Source organism: Schistocerca serialis, chromosome 11, assembly GCF_023864345.2.
Source record: "Schistocerca serialis cubense isolate TAMUIC-IGC-003099 chromosome 11, iqSchSeri2.2, whole genome shotgun sequence".
Taxonomy (NCBI): Eukaryota; Metazoa; Arthropoda; class Insecta; order Orthoptera; family Acrididae; genus Schistocerca; species Schistocerca serialis.
The window spans coordinates 144,849,528-144,867,049 of record NC_064648.1 but is presented as its reverse complement, the minus strand read 5'-3'; the positions used below and the strand labels follow the sequence as shown (position 1 = coordinate 144,867,049).

General features: G+C 38.1%; 1 protein-coding gene across 1 annotated transcript in view; it reads right to left on the bottom strand.

Annotated features, from left to right (window-relative positions):
- Window positions 1-10,585, bottom strand: part of LOC126427232 (uncharacterized) — a 96,892-nt gene extending 86,307 nt beyond the window's left edge. The window contains exon 1 of the mRNA XM_050089469.1: window positions 10,302-10,585. The gene's annotated coding sequence lies outside the window, so the exon portion shown is untranslated. The remainder of the gene's footprint in view (window positions 1-10,301) is intronic.
- Window positions 10,586-17,522: the final 6,937 nt, after the last annotated feature.

The window sequence follows — 17,522 nt, the reverse complement described above, 5'->3', positions numbered from 1 at the left end:
TGTAACACCCTGTATATGCCCGTTTATACAGATGTGGCCTCTTCTCTAAACCAATACCATTCAAGTGAGCTCTTCCGTTGATTGGACATGATCTCCTGTTATACCAAATGATGCAAACTGATATGAAGATCAGTTATCTCTGGTAAATGTAATCTGAAAGAAAATTGGATATGACCCTGTTTCCAACTCATCAGTTCAATTTATCCACTGAAACATTTATTTTTTCTTAACTTCTTGTCGTGATTTTTCTTCAATAATAATGCAACAATGAGGGCAGCTGCCACGGTTCTTAAGTACGACACTGCAAACTTCAACGTGCATTTGACCTCACCAAGTGCTTGAGGGAGTTACCTGCCTTAACAGCTATCTTGGGCAACAAAAATTTGATTTTCAGTATTTCATATCATTACCGACCAAATTTAAAATGCTATCATAATCTATTTATTAAGAAGTATAATTGTATGTTAAATGTTTAGCATCAGAACACAAGTAAATTGTGTATATATCTTGAGGCACCATAACTCACCTTCTCCAAACACCCAAGATTATATTCATTTAGCATGTGAGAATGAGAACATTTAGTGACTTCCAATGAGTTTCACATGTAATTTCAAACTTCTACGAAACTTTTTCTCACTGACACTTCCCACCAAATGATGAAAGGAAAAAATTTATTGCTTCCTACACTTTTGCTGTTCATACAGTAAAACTGCTGACATTTTAATTCATTACTTCTTTCTCGCAAATTCTATTCGCAACACATCTTGCAGACAATATCCACGTATACCACTGATTGTACCTATAAATTATATCACTGTACGACACACATTTCAAGAAATAAAAACCATAAACAATGAAGTAAAAAACTAGCTTGTGCTTAAAATAGGGGTGCAAATGATTCAGACAATACTCATCTAGTGTTTCATAATAAAAGCACTTAGCGACTTCCAACAGATTTTAATTGTAATTTCAAACATTTTCTCACTTACATGTTTAAATCATTATTTACTATTTTACCCCTTTTTTGCGATGCAAATATTTTATTCATTTCTACAAAAGCAATGGAACTTTTAGCTCTGAGTGTTGTACTTAAACGTTTGACTGACTGCTGTAATGTCTGCTGATTGAAAAGAAATAATTTCTCTGTAATTAGTTTATATTAGAAAATGTGCATATTTATCTTTGCACTTGGCTTGACTGTATGCCTGCTGAAAATTTCTGTACAACAATGAATTGTGATTTTCTTGTCTGAGGGCGTGTGTGTTAGAAGCAAGTGGATGTCTACCAGTACGTAACATTCAGGGCAATATTAATTTATTTTGTGTGTCTCAATAAAGGGAAAATGGTATATTATTGCACATTTGTTAATATACCTCATTACTGCAATACCAGTCCTATACACAAAACTTACTACTTGCACTGTTGGGATCTGTTTCCCTTGCACTGTATGGAATTTTCTCCAGGGTTATCAAGTTCAGTGAAATATTTTCTTTCACAGTTTATGATTCTAATAGGATAAAAACATGCTGCATGGAGTTCAGTTGAAGAAGTTGTAACAGACAGAACTGGTAAGTTATGGAGTGAGTGAACGTGAAGCTGGTGACTTAGAACTGATGATTATTCACCCAATGCAGATAAAATAACAGATGAAGGGGATATTGAAGAAAATGTACTGAGCAATGACTATAATTTGTACAAGGTGTAGCAGGTTCTTTAGAACTTATAACCCGCAAAGATGAAGCTAAGGTTACTGATTTATGCCCAGAAGCTAAACGAAGAAAGGCTTTAAAATGTCTTCATCTACACATATATCCATACTCTGCAAATCACAGTGAAGCTCGTGGCAGAGGGTAATGGAGTGGAAAGTGATGTATCATCCACAAAAACACAAACATAACTGTTAAAAAGATGAACCAACATACACAAACACTAATGAAACATTTGAAAAAAAAAAAGATTGTTGCAGAATGGCTAGCAATCAAGACAATGCCCCAGGAGTATGAAGAATTTTTTCTGAGGGACTGGTGAATACTCTTATAGAAAAAAGCAAAATCTATGCTTGCCAACAGAACAACATAAATTTTCTTCTAACCAAAGCAGAACTAAAATCCCTTTTTAGTATACTACTGCTGAGTGGGATCATAAGGCTCTCCATGAGAAGACGTATTGCAATCAGGCTCCACATGTCAGTGCTCCTTTAGCCTTCTACTCCATGCCAAGAAATATATTTCAGGAAATAAAGAAATTCATTCACCTGAATGACAGCTCAAAAATAGACAGAAGGGACAAAATTTACAAACTGATTTTGTACTTTGAAAAACACAAGAAGGAATTTGTGGTAAATTTGGCATACTTCATTCAGAATGCTCAACTGATGAAATTAGGGTACATTATCATGCCAAACATTCAGCCAAGATGTTGCTGAGGGAAAAAGACTGCCACATTTGGATATAAAATTTGATGTCTTAAGAGCTCCAATGGCTGCAGCATGACAGACAACAAACAGGGGCTTTAAGTGCAAGAGCAATAAATGAGCTACTTTGCATGATTCCAACATGCGAGTATCCGAATCACAAGCTTTTCTCTGACAGCTTCTGCACCAGTGTTGACACACTCATCACCTTAGGAAAGAAGAAAAAGCTACTGGAGCAACATGTGAGATAAAAAAATGGTGTAATAAATGAATGAGGACTGTATGGCTGCATGTCTGACAAGGGGAATGAAGTTGTAGTAGTGAAATGGATGGGGGAGGGGGGGGGGGGGTGGCAACAAACAAAAGATTATGATACTATTATTTCTTGGAGCTGCACTAAAATATACTTGTGGGCTCAGAAAAATGATGTATATGTTGCAATGACAATACCCAACTGGGTGGCTTTGACTTACTGAATAAGCAGATATCAATTTATAGGTAGAAGATATGACCAAAGAAGTGTTGGTGGCCATTATTCATCCAGATGACTGATATCTGCAGGGTAAACACATTGCATGCATATCAAACTGTTAATCCAAATGAGAAGCTCTCTCTCTCGGATATCTGAAGGAGAATAGTGATGATGTACCTTTCAAAGAAAACAAGATCGACACTGAAACACAGAGGAAATACAGAGGACCACAAGAAAGCAATATGACGGGAGAAAGGGTGAGCACAGATGTATGACTAGATCCTGGAAACCAGTTTATTGTGCCAAATGAAACACAGCAGAGATCTGAAAAAAAAATGATAGGTGCAATGTTGGCATACACAGCAAGTGTTTTGTTTCATTTCATACTGAATAGTAGTAGTAGTATGTTATTCTGCCTTACGGCAGTTCTTATCATGAATTAAGCCTCTTCCACTTTTGTCTGTCCATAGCCACTCTTTTCATTTCTGAATATTTGCCTCCTTTGATATTGTCCAGCATTTGGTACCTTCTTTTTCCTCTTCCCCTTTTTCCCTCCACCGTTCCTTCTACTCCTTCCTTCAATAAACAGTTCCTTCTCAAACACTGTCCAATCCAGTTCCATTTTCTCTTTCTGATGACTTTCAGCATGTTTCTTTCTTCACCAACTCTTCTTAATACTTCTTCATTCCTTACTTGGTCTTCCCATTTCATTTTTTCCATTCTTCTCCATATCCACATCTCTAGTGCCTCCAATCTTCTTTCATCTTCCTTCCTCAATGTCCAGGTCTTTGCACCATACAGTGCAACACTCCAGATGTAACATTTGGCCAGTTTTTTCCTCAGATCTTTGTTTAGTAGTCTGTAAAGTAATTTCTGTATCCTCTTAATCCTTCTTTTGCCATTGCAATTCTTTTCCTAATTTCTGTTGAGCAATACATATCACCCATTATTACACTTCCTAAGTAATGGAGTTATTCACTTGCTCTATTTCCTCTCCCCCTATTTTCATATGGCATTTTCTCTCCTTTCCTCCAGTTATCATACTTTTCATTTTCTTCTTGTTAATCTTCATTTCATATTTTTCTAATTTTGTGTTTAGATCATCTAACATTTGTTCCATCTCTCTTGCACTCTCTGCCATTACAACCATGTTGTCTGCAAATCTTATACACTCCACTCTCTGATCCCTACACAAACTCCTCTCCCTCCATCACAACTTTCATTGACAATTTCTTCCAGACAAATACAGAACAGTGTTGGTGATAAAAAACAACCTTGTATTACAGCTCTTCCCATACTGAATAGGCTCAATAATATTATGAACAGTTTCTATTTTGTTTATAATGTTTCTTATGGATCCTCCATGTCAAGTGGCTTACTGATCCCCACTCGACCCTCTTTAAATTTTGATAAACTTTATGCAGGATGTACATATAAGTCTTCTAGGAAGTTTTGCAAAATTATAGCTCCATAAGTAGATGGTTGGGCCACTAGCTGCCTTTTTGTCAACACAACATTTTTTGACATTGTGAGATGAATAAATAAATCATCAAGTTTGTTTTACCATTGCTCAGAATGTAAGAAACTTGTCGTGCTGAAACTTAATAATCCTTTTCAACTTCTTGGGTGCAATACCTTAATTGTAGAGCAAAAGCTCAAGTTGTGGTGAATTTATCATAATATGCTATCAAAGTGGCTCACGAATCTTGTAACAAATTTGGACTATACTTTATTAGCCTGTATGTACTGAAAGAATAGCTTTCTGAAGCTAATTCTTTAGTCCTCTGCAGCCTGTCAAAATGTTATGCAAGTGGCAATTTGATTGCACAAATAATAGCCGAGTTATTTAAGTTTAAAGTCTACTCAAAAATTTAAGTACTCAGTCTGGCTCATTTTCAAGAGGCCATAGCTCAAAAGCAGTCACTCAAATCCGATTTCTCTTTGCACCATTCGAAAGAGCTCACTTTGTTTTACCACAAAAGTCTTTCATTCTTGAGACAGACAAATTGAATGAGAACCATGTAGTTTAAAAACATGCTCTGAGCTTGATTGCAAAGGGCACTTTTGTGTGACGGAGACTGTTCAGATTTAACGGGTGCATTTTTAAATGATGTAAAGTCTTGTCATTATAAGTTAAATGTGTTTTTTATGTAAATAAAAATTATTTCAAGCTGTCTGATTTTTTAGAAATGTTTATCCGATCATTTAAATTTCTTTCATTCTATTCCAAAATTTCCTACTAAAGTACAACAATCATCATCTATGATTGTTTAATATTTTTCAGGTGGAAATATACATCACCTTTACATTATCAAATATTGAAAGCAAAGGTAATTGGAAGTAAAAATTCAGTTGTAGTTTCATGGATATTAGAGATGTTTCAGTGCCATACAGCATTGGTCTTGCAGATAATTCTGCATGTCATCTCAAACCATAAACACATCAATAAGGCTTCATACAAATCAAAGAATTTTCAATAGAACAACAACAATTACTAAACCACAAAGAAGTGAAATACGTCTTACTGAAAACACTCAAATATTCTTTCATCACAAAGCAGTTCTTTTGGACAAGCATGAATTCCTACAGAATCCTTGTAGCCCTTTAGGTGCTAAGAAACATTCTTTAAAAAAAGGGTTTATGGATTGTTTATGGGGAAACAGTACAACAATTGAAAGCTGGTCAGAAGGTCTGTCCAACTTGCAGGAAACAATTCTCAGGAACAAAAGCTGAAAGTCTCAGTCAACTTCAGCCTGTCAGAAGATGAATCAGAGTTAGCATATCCATCAGGATCACTCAAAACAAATCTAACTGCTTTTGGGGTCTCCCCTCTGAAACATCACAGAGTGTCAACTAGGGGTGCCAAAGGTTGTGCAAAACGAAAAGTAAGTGAAAGTCAAGAGGCAACTGTGAATAACATTGCTGGTGCTGGAGGCTGCCCAAAAGATTTTCAAACACCTGGTACAAGCAAGACATGTCCTGAACATGTGAAAGAGAAGTTGCAACTGTCAAGGCAGCCTGAAAACTTGCAGATTCTGACATTAGTACTTCAGGATTGCATTAGAAAAAGAGGTAATGGAAGAATCTGGTCTTCTAGAAAGGATGGTAAAAGCAACTAGAACATTAAAGGCAGAAAATAATGTATTGGCACTACCAAAGAACAAGTGTTGCCCAATGATTATACTGTATTATAAAACCGCGCTCTCCCCAGCCATTGTCAAGTGGTACACGACTGCCGTGTCACCGTGGCCTCACTGCTATATAGCCGTGCTACTAGCTGTGACATCATTGGTGTGCTCTTCCTTGCCGACTGTAATAATGTTTATGTCCCGTGTTCATTGCTCCCGGTTCAACCTCGCAATGGCCAGGTACCGGGCTGTGCTGAGCTGCAAATTGCCATCCTTGTTGATGGTGTTTTCACATATTTTTAGTTCTACAGCTTCTTTTATGATTCTATCCCAAAATCTCTTCATCCTCACAATCACAGATCTTTCGTCTAATAGAATTTGGTATCAATTTTCTATGCACGTTCTGCCAAGGCTAATTATTCAGGATAGCGTAGGTATAAGCACCATTCCTGTTCCATCTGGCATTGCTCCACAGTGCGTACTGTTTTGCCGACATAACAGCAGTCAAAATGATGAGGTATCTTGTACACTCCAGGTATTCCAAGCCCTAGATCATCTTTCACAGGCCTCATTAGCTGCTGTATTTTCACTGGTGGCCTGAAGACTGATAAGATGTCGTGTCTATTTATCTACATCTATACTCTGCAAACTACCACAAGGCACATGGCTGAGGATACATCCCACTGTACCAGTTATTATGCCTCCATGTATGCTGCAATTATTCTAATCTTATTCTCACAGTCCCTATGTGAGCAATACGTGCAGGATTCTCATTGGGAGCTGGCCAATCTTCCCCAACACTGTGCCACAGAAAGGCAAAAACACAAGTCTCTTGTTTTCTTCTTCAGTGCTGTTTTTCCTGTCCCACCAGAAATAGCCTGTGATATCTGGCGATGATTGTAGCCATTTTCCCAGAAAATTTTTTGTAGGTGGCTTAGTTCTAGTGACAGATATTCAGCATCTGAGGCAACTTTAGCACAGTGGATGAAGGTGTTCAGAATACCACATTTTTGTGCCAGATGGTGGTGGCCAAGAGCATGCTGGCACGAATTCCTGTGTGTATAAGTTTCCTGTACACACTGTAGTTGAGGTGTCCATCGGGTCATCCAGTGAACGAGGATGTCACAGAATGACGATGCACTATCTATTTCTATTTCCATCGTACACCTAATAAGGTTATGAATGCCATTCAGGTGTTCCTGGAATTCTCCCAGCTTTTCACATCCGTGGGACCAGATGATCACGTATCATAGATGTACGGATAAAAGCAACTTGGTTTATCTGGAGCCGTTCCCAAAGCGATGTCCTCAAATTTTTCTATAAAAAGGTGGGCTGTGGATGGTGCTAATGGACTTCCCGTTGCAACACTGTCCAACTGGTCGAAATACTGACCACAGCATAAGAAATATGCTGATGTCAATGTGTACATAAACAATCCTGCCATCATATTGTCAAATAACTGAGAGAGATCTACGCAGTTTTTGACAGGAACACACATAAATAAGGAGGCCACATCAAAAATTGACCATTGTATAACCTCGCCCGTGATGCAGATGTTTAATTCGGTTGATAAAACTGTCGGTGTTCTTGTGTGATGCTTACAGTGACCCACAAGCAGGTGTGGTGAGACTAGGGCTTAGAACACCCGGAGTGTATAAAATACCATGTCAGCTGCGTCAGCCAAACAGTACACACTGTGGAGCAATGCCAGATGGAACACGAGAGGCGTTGATGCCTATGCTATCCTGAGAAATCAGCCACGGCAGAACACACTTCACAAAATCGACACCTAATTCTATTTGACAAAACATCTGTCATTGTGAGGACAACTGGATTTTGGGATGGGTCGTAAAAGAAGCTGTAGAAATAAAAATATCTGAAAAGCCCGAGATCCGGCCATCGCGAGTTTCAAGCAAGCCTGACGGACGCGGGATAAAAACATTACAGCAGTCAGTAAGGAATAGCAAACCAGTGACATGACAGGCAGCAGTGTGTCTATATAACAGCGAGGCCACGGCGACACGGCAGTAGTGTATCACTTGACAATGGCAAAGGACAGCTTGGTCAAAAGCTCGTGGGATTTTAACCAGCTGACATGGCTGGTCCAAGATTCAGCTCAATGTTATCACTGGGATAACAGCCAAGCAGCCATGCGTTGTGTACTTCAGAAATAACTTAGCCATCAATAGCATTAGCTACTGTGTCATAAGTGACAGCCTGTGGCATGACACAATCATTGTACATGCTTTTTTCGTGAAGCTCATACAAGATCTAAAGTGTCACCTCGAAAAAAATCTACTTCAGTGATGGGTCGGCAACACAGTATAAAAACTTCAAAAAAATCCTGAATCTTTGACATCATCAACCATCAAAATGACTTTGGAATCTCAGCTGAATGGAACTTTATTGATATAAATCATGATGGAAAATCTCCTTATGATTGAGTAGGAGGAACCGTAAAGCACTCCACATCAAGAACAAGCCTTCAAAGACCAAGCAAGGACCAGATTTTGACACCAACTGATTTGTTTAAACACTGCAGAAAGAATATCAGTGCAATACAATTAATTTTGTTTCAAAAGAAGAAACTGAAGCATTAAAAACTGAGAAAGAAGAAAGTTTCAAAACTGACTGCTCACTATCAGGAACATGAGATTTGTGGTAATATCCCACAGGACCAAACTGCTTAGGTCATTGGTCCCTAAGCTCTCACACTACTTAATCTAACTTACGATATGGACAACACACACACACACACACACACACACACACACACACACACACACCGATGCCCAAGGGAGGATTCGAAACTCCGAGAGGAGGAGTCGGGCAGACCGTGACATGGCACCCTAGACCGCGTGGCCAGAAACATGAGAGAATCATCAATTTGTGCCACTGAATGAAAACCAAATATGCATTGTAAGAGTATTCAATTATATAAATTGTTTTGTGTAAACATTGGCCAAAGTCAGTGAATAGTTTATCACAACCAGGCCTATACCCTGTCTGAATTTATGTTGGAAAATGGTGAATTGGTAATGTCTCCGACATTTCAGATGAATAACATGACGTGTTAATCAGTTTCATGCATCCCAATGGACCTGCACATTCATTCTACTTGCCAGCCATCAGTACGTTTGTTGGATTCCAGACCAATTCATTATTTCTGTCATTTCAGCTCCATCATCAACAAGCATGGGTCAACATTACAGCTTGCCAGAATCAACTGTAATTGCTGTTATCAGCACATTTCAGCAACTGAATCAATGAGAACTGAAACCATATAGCCTGGCAACCATAAACAGTACAATTGTAAGTGGCAAAGCCACTACTGACCAAAATAAAACTGTGCAAATGTATATGGTCTTAACCTAATGAAAACATAAGTTTATTTGTTCTTAAATGCAAAGTCTCAAAAATAAAAACAACTTTTTCTGATCAAACAAAATCTACTCTTTTTAATGAAGCCAAAAATCTGAGTGATCCCCTTTAAGATACGGCCTCTTGATAATGAACTAAAATTGACTAATCAATCATTTGAGTAGACTTTGAACTTAGGTAACTAAGTTGTTATTTGAGCAATCAACGTGTCATTTGTTGCAGGGCTTCTTGAAATGCTGACAAGCTGCAGTTGACTTTAAAAATCGGCATTCCTTAAATCACGAGCAATGATACACCAAAGTTGATGATTTATTCATTTAAGTTATAATATCAAAAATTTATGCTTCACAAAAGGGAGTCTAGTGGCCCAACCATAGTACTTATGGAGCTGTAATTTGAAAAGGGCTCATGTAATTCCCTTGTACATCCTGCAAAAATATTATCAAAATTGAATATGGTCAAGTGAAGAGCTCACCTAAATTTTGGCCACTTAACATGCAATGACACTTATAGTTTTCTGCATTGACAATAACACTGTACATTTCGCTACCTAATTTTGCCAATGTCTCCCAAAATGGGTTAGTTTTTATACTGATGTAGTGAAATTTTTCGAACCAGTTGTTTCTTTTTGCCAGGAAGTTTCAGTTTTTTCTTTCATTTATTGCTTCAGTAGTTTGAAGCTGTTTTATGTTTAGGAGGTCGAGTCTTTAAGGAATCATTGGTATAAGGATACGGCAAACAAGGTACTAAAAATGCGAGGGTGATCTATATATAGCTTTTACCCAATTTTCATGTCTTACATTGATTCACTGCACATCCCTGAACGTTCTCCGCCTCTGTGGAGGCTGCGGTACAAGAAAGAATAAAATTAAAAATTAACCTTACGAATGAACGAAAAAAAACTAACCTTACTATTTTCTGTCAAAAATCCCTGCCACTCGCTACGAACACCATTAGCTAATGAACTGTGGGTACCAGAAGCCTTTTAAATAGAGAACCTAGACGTGGGTTTGCAGATAACAGCTCCTTAAGTCGTATCTGTGTCGGATTACGTAAAAGGGCACCCGATGTATCAGTTAACTAAATTATCAGAGGTATGCTATCAGAAAACACTTGTTTATGTGTAGACAGTGCTTCAATAATGTTGTGCAATACTGCATAAGTTCTCCCTCGATAGCTCAAGAGACACGTGCAATAATATTCTGCAATACTGATTCTGGTTAGTATTTTTTTTTTTTTTTTTTTATCAAGACGCTGCTGCTGTGTCAACACTTCCACTTTCTGGAAAGCAGAAAAAACGAATATGGATGAAAATTGGCATAAAGGACCTTCAAAGATTCGCTCACGAAAAATTGTTGACAGAATGAAGGTTGGGGAAAAAAAAAAAAAAAACCATTTCACGCCATGATTGGTCAAAGTCTACAGCAAAAGTAAGAGTGGCAAGGATATTGTCGATACAGCACAGACGCGCAGCGAATGTCTGCGCTGAAATTCCGGGAATGGAAATCGGTGTAAAGTCTCCATAACATATATACACTGTAAAGATAGAATACCTATACTCTTAAACAAGGGCTTGTAGGAGTTTCTAGGTTTATATACTTTATGATTCTAATGGCCTCTTTCTGTATTCTGAAAGCTCGCTTAGCTGTCTGCAAGTTATTCCAGATTATGACCCCCTATTTAAGGTGGGGAAGAAATGCATAATAGATACCAGTAACTGTGTTTTTACATAACATCCTCATTTCAAATAGCATTGAAGCTGAAGCTATTTATATTTACCAGCACGAACTCAGTGAAAGAGTTAATAAGTAGCTCAATCAGGTGCTAGATCTCAAATTGCGATGGTAGGCACAAGTAAGCTATTAAAAGTGGTTTTAGTATTCATAAATTAGGACCTATTGTAAGCGGAAAACAGCTGCTTGCAAACTACACTTTCTTCTGTATACGAGTCTCTGTACTGTACACTAACAGTATTCCTGTGGGGGGGGGGGGGGGGGGGGGGGGGGGGGAAAGAAAAATAATCAGAGTTATCAAACGAATATTGAATAGATCAAAATGGTTCAATTGGCTCTGAGCACTATGGGACTTAACTTCTCAGGTCATCAGTCCCCTAGAACTTAGAACTACGTAAACCTAACTAACCTAAGGACATAACACACATCCATGCCCGAGGCAGGATTCGAACCTGCGACCGTAGCGGTCACGCGGTTTCAGACTGTAGCGCCTAGAACTGCTCGGCCACCACGGCCGGCTTGAATAGATCACTGCATCTTATAGGCCATCCTTCTCAGTGACTTACAACATTAAATGTATTACTGTAATACACTAAAAAACGTACCTTATTCCAAAAGCAAAGAAAAGTTGGATGAGTCATTATCACAAAGACGTGCTGTTCATGGATGTGACCTTTCATATGGTAGTGATCTAGATTTCGGTTTCAGACTTAATAAATCTTAGTAGTTTCAACTTTTCTGGGGTAAAGATGTCAATGAGTCAGCCTTACCAGTGATGCAGATGCCTAGAAAAATATGAGAGTTCTGTGTCATACACCAAGCACTAAAAGAGAAGTGTTTATGTAATTTGAAGGTTGTTTACTTGGTTTGGACAAATAGTTATACAATGTTACAGCAATTTACAGGCATAGAGTAATAATTACATTTAAAATACAAATGTATTTAAAGTAATCACTAATGTCCCAGTATGGTATGGTCCTGTATTAATTTTGTCAGAAAAGCTTAAATACCTTAGTATATTTCTCAGTATTTAATGCACAATCATAATTAATGTGACCACATACATTACAACAAATGTTGACTACAGTTTAATCTTGAGTCTACTTTTACAATGTGGTCAGACACATGTGTTCCAGAAATAGCAATTACACGCTTTCTTTCAATCAGGTGAAAGTTCTTAAGCACAAGTGAAATGTAATTAACACCATATTTTTCTCTTAATAGCAGTCAGCCATTTTAGCACACTCGCTAATATTTTTAGTGCACCTATATAAATGAGCGATCAAAATGAGGAAAAGTACACGAATTTTATAGCCGCAAATATAAAATCATTTTCCACTTGATCGTAGAATTTCGTGTCAGCTGTTCATATGCTGAAGCACCCAGGTGAGACAGTAGTTAGTCATGCGGTGCCGCTTTCTAGTTTGAAATGTCAACGCAGCTAGCCGTTTTACTAGCGCAAGACACTCCTAACACGCACAATGTTTCCAGGAAACGCAATATATTTCAGATGTTTCCATATGATCAATAATTTTGCACAAATTGCCAATATAATCCCTACATGTTCAATATTACTGCACGTTTAGAAATATTGCGCAATAATTTTGACATCATTGACCGCATAAGCTGCCTCTACATAGTCTATGTTATTGTGTAGTTTTTGTAGGAAGTTATTGAAGTTCTTCGTAGACAGTTCAGTGAAATGTACAGTAATATTGTCTGATATTTACTCTGGTTTGAAATGTTAGACTATCAAGATGCTGCAACTGTTATAATTGTTCCACTTTGTTTGCAAGCAGACAAGCAGAATGGGAATGAAAAATGGTTATGTCCACTAGCAAGTAACTTCTGCAAATGCTTACGGAAGTGTTTACATTAAGGCCTGCCCACATGCAAAGATCTCTCTGCACAAATGCCTGTGCACACAATATCTGTGCAGACAGATGGTTGAGAAGATATGAGTTTTGCACAAACTTAGAAGTTAGAGTTGGAGGTTTTGCGAAATTACTCAGATCTGTTGGTTCAAATAACATCTGTGCAGACAAGTTGGAGCCTATGGACAGGAGATCACCGCAAATATGACCCACGAAACCTGTTTGATTCAGCTGTTCGTTCAGTCTACAGCCTGCCCAATGTTACTTTGTGATTAACACTTCTGTACGAGCACATGGAGGTATGGAACAGAGTTGCCTAAACCTACATAGAACACAAGTATAATCTTACATTTCATCCAGCTCGCTCAAACAGGCAAACTATTCACTTTATGAACATGGAAATTGCATCAATGTGTCCTGGAAAAGCTACACTACGTTTTGATTTTAATTTTATCTGCGTCAAGATATTGTTACAACGATGTATGTACAGTTTACAAAAATGCGTTTTCTCACGATATAACCAAATTTTCGAGATACCAGAAACTTTTCTTGTTACAAAAGTGAGATGAATACTTTATGTGAATGAAATCTTAAGAATACATAATATTTTCGTTCTGTTCGAAACCAGAACTCTGTCGGAGATCTATAATGCGAGACAATCTGACTTAAATATGATGCATAATGATCCTCTCATGCGTCTTTGACGTGAGAAACAGATCACTATAGTTTTTAATGAAACTGGTATTAATTTTGTTGATCTGCCTTCTGAATTTCAACACGAAAAATAGATTCAATGGCTTACATGGTGGAAAAACGTGTCTTCAATAGATGAACCTCTGTTGTTTAGGAAGAACGAAGGTGATACAAATGACAGGGTCTCTGTATAATAGCAGTCATATTGTAACCAGTAATATTTATTTTGTGTAACACAGACTGAATTCCTGAGATGAACTTCTTTTTGAATTAGTTCTATCAAGACCTTAGTAAACTTTCAAAAATTATGGGACATCATTTTGTTATGCAGGTACTTGCAGATGTTAAATGCACACTCCAAACATATAGCTGAATCCACCCATGCTCTGTTGAAAACCTCCACCAATGTCGTTCTCGTCACTGTCATTGTCACTGTCACTCTTTCATTTAATGAAATTTTCATTTTCTCCTTTGCCTTCTGAATTTTCCAAACAAGCTTCATTCTGTCATGCTCCTTCAATGATGCTTTATGTTTGTTGGACAGTTTTGAGCCCCCTTCAGAGGTGACATTCCTGACAGCTTACATTGGGAGTGCTTCGATTGCAGACATGATACATTTATTATTATTCCTGGCAATGTCTAATTTGTGCCCATAATAACTCTATTAGGTTTAAATGGCAATGGTAAGGTGGTAATCTAATGACTGTGAACCCGAGTTTTCCTCATCTATTTCCTATAGAGGAAACTGTGGATTATGAATAGAAATTTTTTCCATAAGCTCCACCATTTTAAGATAACCACTTACATTGATATTATTATGCTGAAGCCAATCAATAATTTTCTTCTTTCGGTTTGCCATGGTATGTGCATTGTTAACAACAACTGAATGGTAGGCTAAACAGTATTACCTGGAATAAATGTTAACTGTTTTTCAAAATTTTATATTAGAAAATCTTCGAACTACTTTGTAAATGTAACATGGTTCATTTCTTCGTAATAGTCTCCTGTTTTCTCTGAAATGAAAAGGAAGAGACTGTTTGGAGAAGTCCTAGTGGGTGCTGCATGGAGAAGACTACATTGGCCCCACATGCCAGAAGGCATTGCCATTGCCCCATAAGCTGTGTCTTCTGTCCCGCCCTGCTTGATGACATGAACAGAACCAACCCACGTTTCGGCAAGCCACATCACTTCGTCGATATTTATGCTACGGCGGATGTACCTTAAAAATCGGCATCGCCATGCAGCTATATCTTACCTCTCCACCAACTGCATAAGGCCCAGAAATGTCCATAGTGAAAACTGTGGACAGAGATGTGCAACTACCGTGAAAAAGTGCTGGTTCTTTAAGCGTGACGGGTAACTTCCTGAGCATTAAATCACCCGTCCTGCGAGAATAATGATAAACCTCTGCAAATAAATCTATACTGGTAATCCGCTTATCAATTCGACATTTTTTGCCAGAGGTGCTATGTTTTGATGGTTCTTCAGCTGTCTTTTCTTAGTCGAACATTTTCTACCTAATCTTCACAATAGTGCTTTAGTTTGGATTCAAAGCAGCAGTAGTTCTGTCGATTTCTTTGTTGACAGAGAGCTGCAGGCCATCATTAAGATTTTCATTCTCAAATTTGGTACATAACATATAAACTATTTCGATGCTGTCATAAGACAATCACTTTTCCACTTATGGCTTGCGAGGAACATCCTGGTGACATCATAGAGTTCTACACAACGAATTATACTAACAACGAACAATCGTTATATTGAATAACAGTAACAAAGAATAACAGTAACAACAAATAAAAGAATAACTCCTATAACTGTATAAATGAACACACAGAAAGTCATAGGTCGCGATGATCCTGCGTAGGACTGCAAACTGAAGCCCACTGCAAGCAGGAAGTGTTTTGATGGAGGGCTGGCTGCAGATAGCATGATTGGTGGGTCTGCAGCTTGTGGTCTAGTGGCTACTGTTGCTATCTCCCGATCACGGGGTCCCAGGCTCAATTCCCAGCCAGGTTGGGGAATTTCTCTGCCTGGGAACTGGGTGTTTGTGATGTCTTCATCATTTCATCACCACCATCATCATTCGTGACAGTGGCTAAATTGGACTGAGTAAAAAAATTGGATGGTGTGAAAAACTGGGACTTTGTACGGGCGCTGATGACTACGCAGTTGAGAGCCCAACAAAACTAAACATCGTCATCATCGTGATATTGGTGGAAAGTGGCCTGGCCCTGCTGGTGGCCTTCAGCGCCCCCATACCCTACCACTTCTGTCCTTGCCGTCAATCCTAAAGTAATTTTGGACAGGCGATAGTGTTTCTTGTCTGTGTGTGCACAGTGTATTTTAAAATGGCACATAAATGTAAGTTCTGTCGAGAGTTGATTGCCGAATTTATCGAAATGTATGGGAGTCATATACGTTTGTGGAAAATTAAGAGCCATGAATACAGTAACAGAGATAAGAAGGAGGTTGCGTGTATTTCTTTAATAGAGAAATTACAGGCAGCTGACACTCCAGCAAATGGGGAAACGATAGTAAAAAAACTATGTGGCTGTTTAAAGCAAAGATCTGGGCAAAGTAACGAAATCTATTCGACCTAGTGCCAGGGGATTGCTCGTATACTTTCATTTAGTACTGTCTCATGTGACAGGGTATCAAAAAAAGTAAGCTCTATTTCTTCTTTAGAAGGGTGCAATCACATTACTGTGTTAAGCTAAAAATGGAAGATATTGAAATAATGGATTTAGAGATAAAGGGATTATCACACTTGTCTTGCTTTCTAGCATAATACATAGTTCATAACAAGAGTGATTTAGAGGTGAGCTGTAGAATTCACTATCACAATTCTAGAAGTAAAACTTTCCAAACAAAATATGGATATCTTTATAGAGTTCAAAATAGGGTTTTATAATCTGGTACGAAGGCTTTAACAGGTTGCTACTAGATTTCAGCCAAAGAATTGAAAATTCCGATTCAGAAGCACACTAATCGATAGCTGAATGGTCATGTATTTAATTTCTGAGAGTAAACTATTTTTCAAACACTTCTAAAACTGTAAAAATATTATCTGTAACTTGTCAGAATTGAGGTACAGTACTTTATTTCAGGAAGCTGAATAAGGCTAAATATGTATTGGGTATAATTTCACTCAAAGCATTTTTCGAAGTTACAGTAGAAAGTGCTATATCCTAGCAGCTCTTTCCTGTCGCCAGGAATCTTAACATCACCGTCAGACGCACATGTGGAGAAATTGCTATCCTCATACAGGTATTTTCTGTATTATACAAGACGTCATGAACATCAAAAATGGTTATATGTATCCTAAACGATCTGAAAATTACACCAGTCGCTGGGTTCGCCCTGCAACTAATACAGTAAATTTATGTGTGAGAACTTCCTACACTTGAGCCAGGTTCACACAGGCAACTAACGTGACGCCACAGCTTGCGGCTTTCTCTAGTGGCACACTATGCTACCATTCACACAGAACGCCACAAATTCTGTGTAGCTGCACAGCTTTCAGAATGGTGTCAATTGAAATCGTATGGGTAGGTATTATTGTTATAGTGCATGTTATGGTATTAGAGCTGTAAATACGTGGAAGACATAAACAAAATGTTTGGCCCAAAAATAGATAACTCAGAGGATTAAACCATGAACCACAAACTTATTTGTAAGGGAAATAAGGCTTGGAAACACAAATGATATCCAGGAATGTATTGTATCTGGAAGCAGTGCAGTTGAATCAGATCCCAGCCGATCACTCATCCGATTACTGATTATCTCATAGACAACTTCCTCATTGTGGAATTGGGCTGCTAGCTC